This window comes from Malus domestica, chromosome 05 (genome assembly GCF_042453785.1).
Source record: "Malus domestica chromosome 05, GDT2T_hap1".
Classification (NCBI taxonomy): domain Eukaryota; kingdom Viridiplantae; phylum Streptophyta; class Magnoliopsida; order Rosales; family Rosaceae; genus Malus; species Malus domestica.
This window is the reverse complement of record NC_091665.1, coordinates 4116848-4128304: the sequence shown is the minus strand read 5'-3', so window position 1 is coordinate 4128304 and position 11457 is coordinate 4116848. Positions and strand designations below refer to the sequence as shown.

Here is an 11457-nt window from a genome sequence, read left to right as displayed (position 1 = left end):
AAATAAGAGCAGTTCCACTGTGGGCTATTGCCTGATGGACTGGCTCTCAAACAAGGGCAAAGAGCCCGAGTGGGGAGGTCCAGTGTGTGCTGGCGATGGAGCCCGAGCCGGCCCGAAGGAAAGGCCCGGCAGGAGTTTCCGGCTCGAGAGCCTGAAGGCCATATGACGCAAGGCTGACATTTGGGCGACATCAGCCATGATCTCCTTTGCATTTCTGGGCCTCAACCTTACAGCTACTCAAACTCTTCCAGGTACTATTTGATTCGAAAAAAGTTAAGCAATAGGCATACAAGCAACATTTCATTTACTCATTTGAATTTGCCATGCTTATTCTATTACCCCAAATTTTCCAAATTCTAAACATTTATTAAATGATTAATTGAAATAATGCTTCCATTTTTCTCCAAAATTCAATTGAATCCTATTTGGGGAAACAAAAACTAACCTCCGTCGTCCTTTGAAGCTCGGGAGCCAAATAGCACGGGGCTACTCCGGCGCAAGGCGAATCTGGGAGATTGAGAAGGAGGGAGTCGGGACTTGAACGATGACGTTATGAAATTAATCGGGTGATCCAGCTTCACGGCACCCCTCTGCACCACACCGTTTCGTAAAGCCATGGACTACAGAAGTGCAGCAAAAATTAAGAAAGGCATTCAAGTGTGTTGCTCTGCTGTGTGTCAGAAGTTCGTGCTGATGTGTTGATGGTGGTTTGATGGTTTCAAAATCTTATCGAAATCCATCACCAATAATTGTCTTTTCGGATAATGACACATGACGCGAAAACGATTAAAAATCTTATCCGAAATTACAAATTAAATTATTTTGTATTATTTTATAAATTAAAAAATACTAATATTTTATTGTCTATTGTCAGGGCTACTGATATTTTATTGCCTATTATCAGGGCTATTCAGTGTAGGGATGGAGATGCAAAAGATAATTACTATTCATTAAGGGTAGTTACTATTTACTGGGTGGATTAAATAGTGAATAGCTTGGGGAAGCCTTTGCAAAGGTGGAGTCTCTCTAAGGAGAGAGAGAGAGAGAGAGAGATAGAGAGAGAGGTGAGGGTCAGGGATGAGGGGGGGACAGATGGGAGAGGCAGAGAGTAGTGAGGGATGAGAGAGAGTGACAGTGTCGGGAGATGGGGAGTCTGAGTGGGTAGAGAAAATATTAGAAAATAAAAACTAAACACAGTTTTCACATTTTTTAATCATTTTTTTCTCTCTAACAATTTCTTTATTATTTTTTATCCTTTTTGGCGTTAGAAATCATGTGCTTATGTTTAACTCCTAACATTTTTTTAATCTTATTTTTTTTGTCCAATACAAACCGAATCCAAAGCTGATGAGAGACGCGAGGCCGGGAAGGACAAAAAAAACTTTTCCTGTAACAAATCATGAGCAATAAGGGAACCAAAGTAGAAACCAAGGGTATTGAATAAATTATGAACGTTTAAAGTTTATCTAGTTTCCGGCGAGTTTTCCAGTTTTCCCGCGGACTAGTCACCTTTCAAGCTATTTTCCAGCCATCTCCGACAACCATTGGGCTTCCAAATAGGTACAATCTTGTTCTACACTTTCCTATCTTCATTTTGATATATTATGGGCAGAATTTGGTTAAGAAACAATTGAGTTACAAAGTTTTGAAAATTGCCCAAAGAGTTTTTAAAGGAATGACCAAAATCATGGATGGTGGACAATCTCAGGGACTATTTCTATTGATTTTCAATCTCAAGGACTATTTCTATTGATTATGCAAATCTCATGGACCATTTTGGGTATTTAGCCCCTAAGCATTATCACCATAAAAAAAAAAAAAAAAAAAAAAACAGCTGAAAAACCATAACCAAAGGCACTTAACAGAGCCCTTCACCGGGTCAGAACCCACCATTCCAAGCAATATCCAGTAAGGTTTCACCTAAAGGCATATGACTTTTTTTTTTATGTTTTACTCTTATTATACATTTAAAATGTCTTCCACTATTTAACAATTGTATCCTTCTAAATTACCTATGAATTGTCAACTTGAAAGGAAATTATAGGACATAAGAACATAGTTTGAACTGTGCTTAGTATTGTTCTGTTATACATATTCGTACAGCCAAAGGACTCTGTTAAATAATTTATATCTGCATTATGTCCTTCACTATGAGTCTATGATTGCAATATTACTACTGCTCTTTACCTAAACAATCTTTTAAAAATTAGGTTTCTCAGTTAGGTTAGTGTATGTTAGTATATGTTTAAAAATTACAAAAACAATTCATAATCCACGAACGCTCCTGGCCGGAAGGTAGGTTAGTGTATGTTTAATTTAGCTCTCCTGATTTTTTTTTTTTTTTTTTCCGTTTGTTTTGTTGGGTGATGCAGTTTGATCGGATCCAGTTGTTGGATAAACCCTGAAGTAACAAGAAGGAATTGACTACTGGGATTTTTTTAGCAAGTAATAATTCTTAATTACTTGCACAGTTTAATTTTAATTTATGATTTGATCTTATATAAATTTCGAGCCCCACAATTGTTGGACCATTGATATGTTATGAGTGTAAATAGTAAACCCGTTTTGAGTATGTTAACTAATGGGTTATGTGTTAGGAGACTCACTTTGCATAAACAACTTGCAGTAGCTCATACACGTGACATAACACTCATTTTATTACGAATGGTTGATATTTCAAATGCTAGGAATGCAGTCCATAATACAATCAGAACGAGAAGAATACAATTAACACATTTAAAGCATTCTCTTCTCTAAACACCCAAGATTTTAGTGTTGAAGAACAAATCAATTAGATTAAGATAGATACATTCAGCATCCAATAAAAATTAAATTTTTGCATGCAAAAATGATGATTGTGAAAGCATGTTGTTGGAGTAAATATTTTTTTATTTAAATATTTTAATTGCTATGTTTTTGTCCGTTGTGGTATTTATATTTGGGTTTATTACAATCATTAAATATATATATATATATATATATGGTGGGATTCCTTCTCTGAATAGAGAAGAAGATTAGGTCCTTTACATTCTTTTGTTCGGTTTAAATATGTACGTTTTTATTTGAATACGTACGTTTTTTATTTGACCTTTGAATATGTACGTTTTTATTTGATAGTTTTGGTTTCTTTAGTTTTGATTATCTAAGATTTTCATGCCCTTGAATATCAAAAATTTGCAACGTATATTTTATTGTCTTGCATATATATATGTTCCCTATTTCGAAGAAAAGGGTTAGGAGAAAAGGAAACAACAGCTTATTATTTTTAAAATTAAGTTCTGAAAGCAACATATAGAAAATGTGTGAGTTCGAAGGTTCTTTCATTGTGCAAGGAAGAACCTATCAAAAGAAGAAGGTTATGGGCTGTTTTATTCTGGGGACGACGTGGTGTTTGAAAACTGCTTGCACACTTTGGGCAGAGCCGCGAAACGTCTTAAAGAGAGCGATTTAGTTCGTGACTCATCCCAAGAATCACTCACCACTCAAGGCTTCTACATTTTTTGGGTAACTTCATTCCTTTCTATTTCAATTTACAACAATTTTAAGACATATTCAATCTGCCATGCATTATAAGGCAAACTTTGCTTCTCAGGCAAATCTTGTTGAAGAGTAACTGATTGCAATGATATCAGAAATCAACGTAGTTGATGGATTCGAGGGATGGTGGGTGGACACTGGCACTTCTCGCCATGTTTGCTGTGATCGTTCCTTTTTCAAGACCTATTATGTGGCCGAGGGAAGGAAGGTGTTGTTGGGTGATTCGCATTCAACTGATGTTACTGGTACTGGATAGGTGGAGTTGAAGTTCACATCTGGAAAAACCATGATACTAAAAGATGTGATGCACGCTCCAGCGATAAGGAAGAATCTGGTCTCAGGCTTTCTTTTTAACAAGGCTGGATTCACTCAAACCATTGGAGCAGATACGTATACTCTCACTAAAAATGGGGTTTTTGTGGGAAGGGGATATGCTATTGATGGGATGTTTAAATTAAATGTTGATGAAATGTCTACTTCTACTTACATGTTGTCTTCTTTTAATACTTGGCATGCTAGACTGTGTCATGTTAACAAACGCTTGGTTAAGAACATGAGTAACTTAGGTTTTTTACCTAACTTATCATTGAATGATTTTGAAAAATGTGAATATTGTAGTCAAGCTAAAATCACTAGAACTTCACATAAATCTATCAATAGAGAATCTGAACCACTTGATTTAATTCATTCTGATATATGCGAATTTGATAGAGTGCTAACTAGTAATGGAAAACGTTATTTTATTACCTTTATTGATGATTGTTTGAATTATTGTTTTGTCTATCTTATAAAAAAATAAAAGTGAAGCTATTAACATGTTCAAAACTTTCTTGACTGAAGTTGAAAATCAATTTAATCGTAAGATTAAAAGATTTCGTAGTGATAGAGGACAAGAATATGAATTTACTGAATTTGTTAATTTGTTTGAGTCTCATGGAATTATTCATGAAACTACTGCTCCTTATTCTCTTGAAATGAATGGTAAAACGGAAAGAAAAAATCGAACTCTTTGTGAATTGATTGTTGCTACTTTGCTTAGTTCTGGAGCTGCTTCTTATTGGTGGGGTGAAATTGTGTTGACTATATGTTATGTGTTAAATAGAATCCCTAACTCAAAAACAAATATTTCTCCTTACGAAATTTGGAAAAATAAGAAACCAAATGTGTTGTATTTCAGAACTTGGGGTTGTTTAGCTTATGTTCGTAAACATGATCCAAAAAGATCGAAATTGGCTAGTAGAGCATATGAATGTGTCTTTATTGGTTATGCATGTAACAACAAAGCATATAGGTTTTATGATTTGGAAAACCATGTCATAATTGAGTCACTTGATGCTAATTTTTATGAGAATAAATTTCCTTTTAATCTTCGAAATAGTGGGGGTTTTAATTCTTCTAAAAGTTATGAACCTACTATTGTAGAACATAGTCAATCTGCATTAGAACCTAGGAAAAGTAAAAGAGCTCGAATTGCTAAAGATTTTGGGCTTGATTTTCATGTATATAACTTACAAGAATATCCTAATACAATTCAAGAAGCTTTAACTTCTTTAGATGCAAATTTATGGCAAGAAGCTATAAATGATGAAATGGACTCCTTGGAGTCAAATCAAACTTGGCATTTGGTGGATCTTCCACCTGGTTGCAAAACAATAGGTTGCAAATGGATTCTTAAAAGAAAATTAAAACCTGATGGTTCAGTTGAAAAATTTAAAGCCCGACTTGTTGCCAAAGGCTATAGACAAAGAGAAAATATTGATTTCTTTGATACTTATTCACATGTGACTAGAAAAACTTCTATTTGTGTATTGTTTGCTTTAGCTTCTATTCATGATCTTGTTGTGCACCAAATGGATGTTAAAACAACTTTCTTAAATTGTGAATTAGAGGAAGAAATATATATGGATCAACCAGAGGGTTTTATTATTCCAGGACAAGAAAATAAAGTTTGCAAGTTAGATAAGTCACTTTATCGATTGAAACAGGCTCCTAAACAATGGCATGCGAAATTTGATAGTTTGGTTATTTCAAATGGTTTTAAAATAAATGAAAGTGACAAATGCATCTATTATAAGTATGAAAATAATATATGCATTATAATATGCCTATATGTGGATGATTTGCTCATTTTTGGTTCAAATATTCATATTGTGAATAATGTCAAATCTTTGTTATGTGCTAATTTTGGTATGAAAGACTTGGGTGAAGCTAGTGTAATACTTGGTTTGAAAATAACTAGGTCTGAACATAGGTTTTCTTTAGATCAATCTCACTACATAGAAAAAAATTTAAGAAAGTATAATTATTTTGATTGTAAACCAGCTTGTACTCCTCATGATCCTAGTGTAAAATTGTTCAAGAACACTGGTGACAGTGTTAAACAATCTGAGTATGTGAGCATTATTGGTAGTCTTCATTATGCTACTGATTGCACTAGGCCTGATATATCTTATGTCGTAGGAGTTTTATGTAGGTTTACTAGCAAACCCTATTTGGAGTGGCTTATGAGATACCTTAAAAGGACGATGAATTTCATATTAAACTATGAGATGTTTCCCGCTGTCCTAGAAGGTTACAACGATGCTGATTGGAATACCCTTTCAGATGACTCTAAAGCCACTAGTGGATATATTTTTAGTATTGGTGGCGGGGCTGTGTCATGGAAGTCGAAGAAACAGACTATCTTGGCTCATTCTACTATGGAATCAGAATTAATAGCGCTAGCTACGGCAAGCGAAAAAGCAGGATGGTTGAGAAACCTACTGTCAGATACCTCTTTATGGGAGAAACCGATTCTAGCAGTTTTGATCCATTGTGATAGCACAGCGGCATAGCTAAAGTGAAAAACCGTTATTATAACGGGAAAAGGCGACAAATACGTTGTAAGCACAGCACTGTAAGCGATTACCTCTCTAAATGAGCTGTAAGAGTGGATCATATACGGTCTGATGAAAACTTAGCTGATCCTTTAACGAAAGGACTAGCACGAGAAAAGGTTTGGAAAACCTCGAAAGGGATGGGACTAAAGCCCTTAGAAAATTGAGTCATTTGTGATAGCAACCTAACATATAGACTAGAGATCCCAAGAAATAGGTTCAAAAGGTAATAACAAGTCACAAGTGATATGAGTGAAGTCTTGCTAATTTTAATTTGAAATATTATTCCATGTCCATCCCTAAGAAGCATGACATCCTGAAGCGTTTTTAGGTTGAGATTTTTTTTCTCTTAGTAAGGTCTATACTCTATGTTGAGTGGGATATCTAGCTACAGGAATATCCTTGACAGTCTTACCTATGTGAATGTGGAAGTGAGGCCGTTTTCTATGAAATCTTGGGCAAGTTTCTAAAGCGTTCACTATACTGGAATACAAGTACATAACCGTAATGTGCTGGCTTTTTGAACTTCACCTTAATAAAGTTGTGTGTGTAGTGTTGTCAGAAATAGAGTTCAAAACTATAAGTTACTCTGGTATAATCTGAATCACTAACACTATGTACATGTTCAAGTTGAGAAACACCTTTACTTAAGCATAGCTTTATAATATGTTGCTTGATTTACGATTTTTAAACAAAAACAAGTGGGGGATTGTTGGAGTAAATATGTTTTTATTTAAATATTTTAATTGCTATGTTTTTATCCATTGTGGTATTTATATTTGGGTTTATTACAATCATTAAATAAATAAATATATATATATATATATATATATATATATATATATGGTGGGATTCCTTCTCTGAATAGATAAGAAGATTAGGTCCTTTACATTCTTTTGTTCGGTTTAAATATGTACGTTTTTATTTGAATATGTACGTTTTTTATTTGACCTTTGAATATGTACATTTTTATTTGACAGTTTTGGTTTCTTTAGTTTTGATTATCTAAGATTTTCATGCCCTTGAATATCAAAAATTTGCAACGTATATTTTATTGTCTTGCATATATATATGTTCTCTGTTTCGAAGAAAAGGGTCAGGAGAAAAAGAAACAACAGCTTATTATTTTTAAAATTAAGTTCTGAAAGAAACATATAGAAAATGTGTGAGTTCGAAGGTTCTTTCATTGTGCAAGGAAGAACCTATCAGAAGAAGAAGGTTTTGGGCTGTTTTATCCTGGGGACGACGTGGTGTTTGAAAACTGCTTGCACACTTTAGGCAGAGCCGCGAAATGTCTTAAAGAGAGCGACTTAGTCCGCGACTCATCCCAAGAATCACTCACCACTCAAGGCTTCTACATTTTTCGGGTAACTTCGTTCCTTTCTATTTCAATTTACAACACATGCTTACCAGTTGTTCGAGCAGGAATGTCGCCAGTAGGTGTTCCTGGCTCGAGCACACAGTTGCTCGCGGAGTTGACACTTTGGTTGACTGTCGTGTTCTCGCTTTGTTCGTCGGACTGCAAGAAGAGGACAAAGTTAATTCTAAAAGGTGCCTTTATCGGGCCTTAAGTATAGGTCGTGAGGTTCGCAATCAAAACTAACTTAAATGCTGAGGCGTGCCACTGCCATCTCAGTATGGCAGATGTAAAATGAGTAGATTTAAGTCGATTACTTGCGCCTCAAGTTACTCTGACTTCTCATTATCAAAGGATTGTCGTGGATGGGTTAAGTCCACATTAGATTCTTTTCTATGCCTTGAGATCAAGGACTTTTGTTTATCTTGTATGGTAAAAGGGCAGAGGTCCAGATCTAATCAAGGCATTAAGTGGATTCACTCTTAAGATAGTAAAACCATTTAACTAAAACCAGATCTGAGAGTAAGCTGAACTTCGGATCATTAAAAGACCTAAAATGATTTGAATACATACTAGGGAATTCATTACAACACCAGATCTATTAACTAAAAGACAGAACAAATGGAATCGGGTAAGATTGAACCTTGTCGGGCAAGGCTAGACCTTTCGCCATTTCTTTTCTTTGCAATTATAAGGATCTGATGGTTTTAAAAGAGGATGGATGACAAATAAATTTACACAAGAGAATCGATACTACTGGTGAGCAACAGAGTTATTAAACTAGACAAAAGATGGCTTTTGTGAGGGCTGATCCTGAAAATGAATGAGGTTGGGGGCTGGCTACAGCTTCGTATGCAAATCTGGCTTGAGCAGAGTTTGTGTATTGTTTGATTGGTTGAGTGTGCTTGTCTTTGGGCTCTCTTCCTCATTTTATAGGCGAATTAGCCTAACTGCTTGCAGCTTGGTTCCTGCTCGAAAGCAATATGAGGGGTAGTGACTCATCAACAATTTACGTACTCTGCCATTCAGAAAGTGCTTTTGGGCTGAGAGCAGGCTAATTTCCATCAAGTGTCACTTCTTTCAAGCTCCTAGCCTTTTCATTTAATGGGTGAGAGCCTCATAAATCTTGAAATGAATATTCGGGCTTAGGTGATAGGCCTCAGGTAAAACCTCCTCCTTGGTTCTTTTTGGGCTTCTTTTCCTGACAGTCCAAAGTTCAAATATTAACCCAAACACCAGTAGGGCAAACAAATGTGAAATCCAGTGAGTAAAAAAGGGAATCACATAAATTTTTGTAATAATGCTTTTACATGTTTTTAACTGCACTTTTTTAAGCAGTACGAGAAACGTGGGAACAATTGAAGAGAACAAGTTAGTGATCCTCAATTATACCAAGCTAAAGACAATTAGGATGCCTACAAGAATAGCAAGTCTTAATTATGTTGTTCCCTTTTTATTGATAATTTTAGACATTTGTAGTTTTGTCTCGAGTGCCCAGTTTGCTTGTCTGCATGTTGAAGAGGCTACGAGGAAAGGATGATGGTATGGGAACTTGAATGCAGAAATAGTACTTTTACGTTATTCATTCATTATATCGTGTTCACTCTTTCTTCCTCTGCAGTCATTAATGCTGGAGTAGTTGGATGTTGTACTCGTCTTGCTCTTAGTTTTCCAGGTATCCATCGTATTACAGAGTTTGATAATTTATAAATTAGCAATAAACTCATTAACTGTGCTATTAAAATTTAAATTCTTAATATCTATAGAACTCCCGATTTTTGTTTTCTCTTATTTTTGAATTGTTAAAACAAGCAAGTCTTTTCCTCGCTATTCAATAAAGCAGTTTCTGTACAGTCTATTATATCTTTAATTTAGAATACCTTATTTAATTTGCAGGTGCAACCCAAGCTCTTCTACAAGGCTGTCTCACTTTTGGGGCATTCTCATTTGTTATTAAAGGCCTAAACAAGCAGCAGTCGGCTTTAGCTCAACCATTTTCTGTGAGGAAGAAAAGTGAGCAAGTTCGAAGTTCGTACCTTGGTGCTCACCCTTCAACTTTCACTCTTAGGAGAACTAAAAGCGGGTTTCACCTTCTTTTGCAATTCCTTGAAGAATCGCAAGAAGGGCACTTCTCACCCAGCCTAAAAAAGGTTGTTCCAGAAAGGTGGCACAGCTTGGACCTCTTTATGAGAATTTAGGGTTTTTGCTTGCTAGACAATGATAGGCGAATCATTGCAAGTAGCAGTAATTATGCTGCAAACTGAATCCAGGATGACTAACCTGGAGTCTTCATGGTGGTCGCACTTCTCCTCCTCTCTGTTCCTTCTCCAAAACCCCTCTGTAAGTTTCCGAACTTAAATTATATTTTCTCTCTCTTTCTGCCCTTTAGAAGGGTTTCGGAAAAATAATAATTTCTTTACTATAATTTTGGTTTTGATGATAAAATTTGGATTTGCCCATTTGGGGATTTTCCGGTTCAAGACCTAGGAAACAAGTAGCAATGCAGAGGCACTGTTGGAGAGATTGTGAACCTCTATTAAATCACAGTCCAGTGAAGGGATTAGCCCATCCGACTTTGTGTTTTAAATGAATCCGTTTCGGATTGGGAGAAAATTTAAACCCAGAAAAAGTTGTGTTTCCTAGTGAGTTGTCTGGCAGATTTCAAGTGGCTAATTTTGTGATTACATTTAATTTTGCGTCATGACATTGTGGTATGCTATCAAAATCTATTTGGCAATTTTTTTGTATGGTTTTTGTGTGGATGCAGGTCGGCAGCGAACAGGTTGATCACATCTTGAGTTTTCCAACTGATTTATTCAATCCTATTGGTTCTGATTATGTCCCTCCATAACATTTGCAGCACCATCTGCCTTGCTCTCATCATAGCTAGGCTTTCAATTCCTCAGGTAAAGTTTCCACTTTTTTTTCTTCAGGAAGATAACAAAGATTCCAAATTTATTGAACTATTTAGTGATTTTCTGTTGAGTTTCTTCTTAAAATTTTTAATTTAATTTTTTTCAATTGGAATAGGGGGAATGGTGGATGTGAGAGTTTCTTTTACAGCAATTCAAAGGGAAGAGCTTGAGAGACAATGGACTCTTCCCCTATTCCTCCACATTCACTTTTACCAATTTCCAAGAACACATTAAATCCCTCAAAATATAAGCCGAGGTATGGAAAAGCTTCGAATTCCTTGGTTTCCTCCAATTAGTATGCATAGCTCTCAAAAAAGAAAGAAGTGAGGGTTGAATGTCTACCCTCGAATATACATAGACAGATATGGAAAAAAAATTAGAATGGTGAAGTGAGGGTTCAATGACTTATTACTCATTTGGTTCTATTTAAATAAAGTTCGCTGATTGGGTTGATTTGTGTTGTGTACATATACTTCTTGAGTTTATTTATGTTTTATGGACTTATTTGTTTCTGTATCGGTTGCTGATAGAATGGATAGGGTGCCAAAAAGAAAGGTGGCATTAGGAATAATGGCTTTTTGATAGAATTAGAGTTTGATCTCTTCATTTGGGTTGTGCATATTTTGTTTGATCTCTTACTTTGGGTTGTGTAGATTTCATTTGAATTAATTTGGGTTGCCATTCGAGTTCAAACATTGTTTATGAAAATTGAAGCTATAAAATATTTCATATGATTTTCAATCCCACAACATCGCGCGGGTACAAATATCTA

At 35.5% G+C, this 11457-nt stretch overlaps 1 long non-coding RNA gene across 2 annotated transcripts; it reads left to right on the top strand.

Moving 5' to 3' along the window:
* The first annotated feature begins 9687 nt into the window (after positions 1 to 9687).
* On the top strand, positions 9688 to 11138 carry LOC108169509 (uncharacterized). 2 transcript variants are annotated; one of them, XR_003773017.2, is made up of 3 exons: positions 9688 to 10110; positions 10538 to 10676; positions 10801 to 11138. It is a non-coding gene; the product is annotated as an uncharacterized lncRNA (long non-coding RNA). The 2 variants fall into 2 exon arrangements; XR_011581712.1 differs by lacking the exon at positions 9688 to 10110 and adding an exon at positions 10251 to 10435.
* The last annotated feature ends 319 nt before the right edge of the window (positions 11139 to 11457 follow it).